The following is a 7,358-nucleotide window of genomic DNA, read 5'->3' as shown; positions in this document are numbered from 1 at the left end:
AATCCCAGGCGTGGCCGGGATTCAAAGGGCTCTGGGTTGCCCGCAGAGATTTCCGGCCGTGGCTGAGATTTAAAGGGCTCAGGGCTCCCCACGGCTGCAGGCAGCCTAGAGCCTTTTGAATCCCAGCCGCGGCTCCAGCGGATGGGCTGGGGCTGGGATTTAAAGGGCTCGGGCTCCCCTCAGCAGCAGGAGCTCTGGGCCCTTTAAATCCCTGTCTTAGCCCCGCAAAGCTCCATGTTCCCCCAGCCTCCGGAGCCCGAGGCCCTTTAATTTGCCCCGACAGCTCCTAGCCACCTCTTCAGCTGGGAGCCCCGGGCTGATTTAAAATCAAGTATCACCTCCTCACCCCCAACCTTCCTTTCTGGCCCACAGCTGTTTTGGTGGGGCTGCGCTGGGGAAGGAGGGTGTGTTTCTGCAGGGTGGGCAGTGCTGGGGCGGGCTGTTTCTGTGGGGCCGGGAGGTCCTGGGACGGGGTGTTTCCTTGAGGCCGGCGGGTTTCAGCCCTCAGCTGTTTTCTTTGGAGTAATGTGGCCCTCGCCCCTTTGTGAGTTGTGCAGGCCTGATCTAGAGACTGCAAACCTGCTGCTTAGACCATTAAACCACCTCTCTGGCTGGGCTTATTGTAAAATTAGAGAGGCCATTCTGGTAGGCCGTTTCCCCTCTGGCTTTGAGAATAGTTAGCTAAGAGTAAAATTGCACTTGAGAGGCAGGATCCTCTGGATCCTAGAGCATAAGAACTGCAAAGATTCTAGGGATACAAGATCATATCCTTGTTTATTAGTCACAGAAGAGAGAAACCAATGTCCGCTACCAGGCACTTCACTGCCATGTCCACAGAACCTTCCTTCACTAGATCCTGCCTATCCTCTTTCTTATTTTATACGTTGAAAAGGATCCCCAGCTGTCCTGCTCTTCAAGAGATATATGCTATCACAGCATCCTGCTCCTTGCCATAACTCCTTAGAGCAGGGGTGGGCAAACTTTTTGGCCCAAGGGCCACATCTGGGTAGAGAAATTGTATGGTGGGCCATGACTGCTAATGAAATTGGGGCTGGGGTGTGGGAGGAGGTGAGGGTTCTGGCTGGGGGTGGGGCTCCATGGTGGGGACAGAAATGAAGAGTTCAGGAGGCGGGAGAGGTTTCTGGCCTGGGGTAGGGGGGCTGGGATGCGGGGGCAGGGGGGTGAGGGCTCCAGCTGGGGGTGCATGCTCTGGGGTGGGGCACGGGATGAGGAGTTTGGGGTGCAGGATGGTGCTCTGGGCTGGGATTGAGGGGTTCGGAGGGTGGAGGGGATCACAGGCGGGTAGGGGGTTGCGGGTCGGGGGAGCTCAGAGGTGCGGGTCTCGGCAGCATTACCTCAAGCGGCCCCTGAGGTGCAACCAGGCAGCTCTGCTGCACACTGTCTGGTCCACAGGTGCTGTCCCTGCAGCTCCCATTGGCTGCAGTTCCTGGCCAATGGGAGCTGCAGGGGTGATGCTTCGTGCGGAGACAGCGTGCGGAGCAGAGCCCCCTGGCTGCCCCTATGTGTAGGAGCCGGAGAGGGGCCATCCTGCTACTTCTGGGAGCCGCGCAGAGTGGCCCCTGACCCTGCTCCACAGCTGGAGTGGGTCAAGTCTCAGACCCCACTCCCCAGCAGGAGCTCGAGGGCTGGATTAAAATGGCTGGCAGGCCGGATCAGGCTGTAGTTTGCCCACCCCTGCCTTAGAGTATTCTTAAATAATACAATAACAATGGACAAAGTCCTAAGGGAGACACTGTGCCCAACAACCTCCCATTACTATTAGCTCAGCACCTCTCAGGATGTGACTCACTGCTTGCAAAGACTCTAGCAAACTTTAAGCGTCAATGCCTTCTTAACTACATAACATTGGAAGAAGTATAAAAGTGAACAAAAAGAGAGATAATTTCTTAAAGCCTGTTAAAAAATAATCTGGCATACATGTAATAATAAGAGACGTCAAAACCTCCCATAGAGAACTGAAAGTTACAAGGAAGCACAGACTAATAAAATTACCCAAGCTGCTTGTCTGCCATTTCCTCGATTTCTAATTAAGAGACATCAGAACACTGATACGTGGTTCAGTGAATGCAGTGTATTTTATTTAGCAAAAAACTCAAGAGCCACCAATCGACAACAAGACTTCACTCAAGCATATGCTGGATCACAGAAGGATCCACTTCTCCGGCCATCAGACTGGTGTGCAGACTTTGGATTGTGGCTTTGATTCCAAAACGCTGTCTCCAAAGGACTAATGCAGCCACAATCTGCGACTGCACATTGTGAGGATGATTGACTTTACATCTATAGATGTCATTCTGTGACAAACCCAGGTACAGTACAATATGCTCCCACTCAGGCCCCAGACTCCTGGCAAGTTTGTTAATCTGCTGATCTGTTGGGGGGTTCTTCAAAATGTCTGGTGGAATTCCAGTTAACCCATCATCTGGAAAAAAAAAAAAAAAGCATACATACATCACCAGGCAATATGCTGGGCAAATAAATGGGCAAGGTTAATACAGTCCGAAGCTTCAACAAAAGGATTAAGCTTTATGGTTAAAGACTGAATTAATTTAGGGAACAAAACATATCTAAAACGGAAGGATTCATTACCAAAAAAAAAAAGTGATAAACAAACTTTGTTATAGGACTCAGAGATTTAGGAAAATAAAAAACCTAGACATTGTGATACTACTCAGGATATGTCTGCAGAGCCTGTGGAACCAAGCCTCCCAGCCCGTGCTGACAGACTTGGGCTAGCAGGGCTCACACTAGCATAGGTGCTGGAACTAGAGGTGCTCGGGGTGCTGCCATATACAGCGTTTACAGTGTGTTTCAATGGCTCTGTGCCTCCACTATACAAATTGTTCCAGCACATTAGCACTCCAAAAAGAGCTGTGTAGACAGCACTTTGAAATTGTGGCTTGGATTGGAGCTCTGGCTCGGAAGCCCCCTCAGTCCCCTTCCGAGGCTTCAGAGCCTGAGCGGCAACTTCAGTGCTTACACAACTAGTTTCAGAGTGCTAGTGCGAGTCTGCTAGCCTGAGTCTGTCCGAGGCTTGCTGTCACAGGCTGAGTAGACATACCCTAAGAGGCCAAGATTTTCAAAACTGACTGGTGATATTGGGTGCCTAACTTGAGATCCCCGAGCAGAGGCTGAGTGGTTCAGCACTTCATGAAAAGCAGGCCCCTCTAAGGTATCAAGCTGGGCACTCAAAATCACCAGTCACTTGTGAAAAATTTGGCCAGATTTTATGTCCTAGTTGCTAATGGCAGAAGGGAACATTATAGTCTCACTTTCTGCATAAACACAGGCAATAGAATTTCAGCCAATAATTGCGTCAAGCCCATAATTCCTTGTTTAACTACAGTATATCTTTGAGAAAAATATCCAACCTTAAAGACATCAACGGACGAAGAATCCACCACATTCCTAGATAACTTGTTTGAATGCTTAATTAACCTCACTGTTAAAAATTTGTGCTTTACTTTTAGTCTAAATTTGTCTAGCCTCAGCTTCCAGCCATTGGATCTTGTTATGCATTTGTCTGTTATATGAAAGAGCCATCTATTGTCAGAAATCTTCTCCCCAGGGAGTTACTTATAGAGCATGATCATCCCTTAACCATCCTCTTTTAAGTTAAATACATTGAGCTTCTTTTGTCTGCCTATTAGGCATGCTCAAATCATTCTTGCAGCTCATTTCTGATCTCTTTCCAATTTGTCAATGTCCTTTTTGAACCGTGGCCATGATGAGTAGACACAGTATTGCAGTAATGGTCTCACTAAGGCTGTATACCATGGTAGAAAAATCTCCATACCGCTTCTTATTCCCCTATTTATATGCCCAATGATCACATTGCACTGTGAGCTCATGTTCAGTTGGCGATCTACAAGTACTCCTAAATCTTTTATGTGTTGCTGGTTACCAAAATATAATCCCCCATTCTATGAGTCTGATCTACACTCAGTGTGACCTAACGTTCATGCATATAATTGTTATTAAAATATATGTACTTCAAACAAGCCTAGCTTACCATGCAATCAAACTTGCTCTGTAGAACTGACCTGTCCTTATCATTAGTTGCCATTTCACCAGTTTTTGTCAAGTGCAAACTTTGCCAGCAATGATTTTATAGTTCCTTCCTAGACCACTAATAGAAATATTGAATAACAGTGGGCCATTAAAAGATTCCTGGGCGATCCTAATAGAAATATTCCCAGTGGACAGTGATCCCCCATTTACAGGGTTTTTTTTTTTTTGTTTTTTTTTTGATCTAGCAGTTAGTCCAGGGGTTCTCAAACTGGGAGTCACAACCACTAAGGGGTCATGAGGTATTACAAGGGGGTAGGGCTGGCTCCAGGTTTTCTGACGCCCCACGCGGCAAAATAAATAAATAAAATAAAAATAAAAAAAGCTGCAGCAGCATGATCGCACTGCTCCACTCTTCGGCAGCAAGTCCTTTGCTCCCAGAGGGACTGATGGACCCACCACCAAATTACCGCTGAAGACCCGGATGTGCCGCCCCTTGATATTGGCTGCCCCAAGAACCTGCTTCTTTAGCTGGTGCTTGGAGCCGGCCCTGCATGGGGGGTCACGAGCTGTCAACCTCTACCCCAAACCCCACTTTGCCTCCAGCATTTATAATGGTGTTAAATATATAAAAAAAAGTGTTTTTAATTTATAAGAAGGGGTCACACTCAGAGGCTAGCTATGTGAAAGGGGTCAGCAATATAAAAGTTTGAGAACCACTGAGTTAGCCAGTTTTTAATCAATTTCACCAAATTTCCCAAGTCTCTTCTCCACTCCTGCCAGCACAATCCCAACCTGCAACGCCCTATCTGACTCAGCTATTTGGCCTCTCCTTATTCACAATCTCCTTCCCATTATAAATTATTTCCCATAATCCCTCTTCCCCGACGCAGAACCATTCATCTGGCCTTCCTCAGATCTCTTTCATGGGATTACTTCCAGTCACATGGTCCCGAAACAATTCTTTTGACTGAATTTTGTCCAAGCTCCCCAGTGCTTCCCCCAAAATCCAGAAATGTATTGCTCACCTCAAAAAATTTCAATGCACTGAAAAATTTTATTACCAGAGTCACAGACTACAGTACCAATATAGTCCATCCACCAATACAGCTACCCAAGGAAATGCGTAGGCTACCATAATTAACAGTGTTTAAAATGTTAAAGGAATGGAACATAAAACCTCCTGTAAACCTGAGGGGCCTTCTCGAGTATTCCTTATTGTAATTTCAAAGGAACTGAACAGGATATTTTCGATCTCAATGTGCTGTTCAGAGACACAGTCTTTTGCCTGTAAAGTCACAGCTGATACTAGTTACATTGAAAATGATGCAATTGGAAAGAAGGTATTGAAACCTAGTCATCCTTAGATACTAACCGTCCCTTGAGATTACACCCTGATGCTACAGGCCAATTAATTTTGTCCTCTAAATTTGTTGCCTGGGGGATTGCATCAAAATGGAAGATAAATACCCTCCAAGAGAGGGCTAATTATAGCCTACGGATCTCAATGATGAATAAACAGCCTACAGAAGAGCCGTTTTGTGAAATCGAATTCATAGCTCCAATATCATGCTCACAGTCTCCATCCATGTAACATAGGAACAACAGTGAAAATGCAGCACTCCCTTTGCACCATGAAAAATTTCTTGTAAAATATTTTTTGCATAAAATATCCAGGGCCTGCGGATCATTTGGGTCATTCGAGACTGATGTACACTATCAAGAGCTGTTTTGAATAAAAGAAATAGTTACTGTCTAAAAAATATTTTAGGCTGCTTTCATCTTTATGTCTTCAGACCACTAGAAGAGTCCTGGGGGGTTGGATGGTTAACAGAGGATTAATAATGGGCTCCTCTGCCTTCCTTAGGTCACTAGTACAAACCTAGCCCAAGTCAGGACTAGCTGAACAGTATGACCCCCAAATGGCCATTTGGTGGCTTATGGGAAATGAATTGGTGGTCTCAGTCCACATCACAGTGGACGTAATTTCAAATCAGTTTGCAAAAGTGGATTACTTTGGGCCTGATCCACTGAAGTTAATCAATGTCTTTCAACTGACTTCAGTAAGCTTTGGGTCATGCCTTTTGTTGGCAAAGGGATCAAGGATGAAATGGGTAACAAGAAGACTGAACTACCCTCTCATCAGTAGAGGGGGTCTCTCCAGAAAAGGGGTGAGACAACATTGGTGGGGCTGCCTGTACTGCCGCTTACCAGCTCTGCAGGTAATCAGAGGGCTTCTGTCTCCATAACTGTAAATCTGAACACTCCGTGAACAAATATTTAACTAAAACTAAAATTAAAAAGATATGGCACAGTATAACTATGGTTATATTGTACTCTGGCTGATAATATCTCGTGGTAATACAGGTATTATTATGCTTAGCTACTAAATATAAAACGACTGCTCCCCTCCCCTAAAGAACTGTTATCTGCCAACCTCCTACGATCTTTGCTCTCATACCAAACTGTTTACATTTTCTCGGCACTATCAATAAGATGATTTTACACTGAGGATATTGAAATGTGATTATGCAGGGAGGCTTGACAAAAACATGTTATCCTGCCCTTCCATTCTCTAATATTAAACAGATTCTGACATCTAGTTGTGACCCAGGGAACCCTTGGTGCCAACTAGCAGAAAGCACAGGGCTTGGATAGGGTTTTACAGGGATCTCCTGGGTCAGATATCTGCATGATAACTCACCAAAAGGTGGCATGAAAGGTCTCTCTGGTAGCCCACTGGTTACCATAACCATTGCAAAATGTATGTAAGGATAATATTTAAGGAGTTATGTATCTACACTGAAAATTATGTTCTTAAGGTTTTAGAATAAGGGAGGTCACCAAAAGGTGACATACCTTGGACATATTCCTTTCAGGTAGGAGGTAGCAGACACTTATATCCCTGTCTGATCATTTGTGTATTGTCTGCCTCACAGTGGAGGCCTATTTGCATACTGAGCCAGGTGCCAGTCAAAAAGCTGCAAAATCTACAAAAGAGAAAATCTACAGGAAGAAACAAATACAGCAGGTAGAGTGTCCTGTTTATGAAAGTAGACAAAAGATGGGACTGGTACATCCTGGGGGGCAAAGAAACTCACTTGGTCATCCTTCACCTAGGAGACAAGCTGATAGGTTGTCTGTCTCATGAAAGGAGGATTACAGACAAGCCTGGTTGTAAAGGGCTGCAAGGATTTTGGGTGAGCATTGCTCTAAGGCTACGTCTACACTGCACGATTATTTCGAAGTAGTTTAAACCGATATTACGAAACCGATGTTATAAAATCGGTTTTGCGCGTCCACAATGCGATCACAAAATCGATTGCTTG

The sequence above is a fragment of the Chelonoidis abingdonii genome, chromosome 1 (genome assembly GCF_003597395.2).
Source record: "Chelonoidis abingdonii isolate Lonesome George chromosome 1, CheloAbing_2.0, whole genome shotgun sequence".
Classification (NCBI taxonomy): domain Eukaryota; kingdom Metazoa; phylum Chordata; order Testudines; family Testudinidae; genus Chelonoidis; species Chelonoidis abingdonii.
This window is presented reverse-complemented; position numbering follows the sequence as displayed.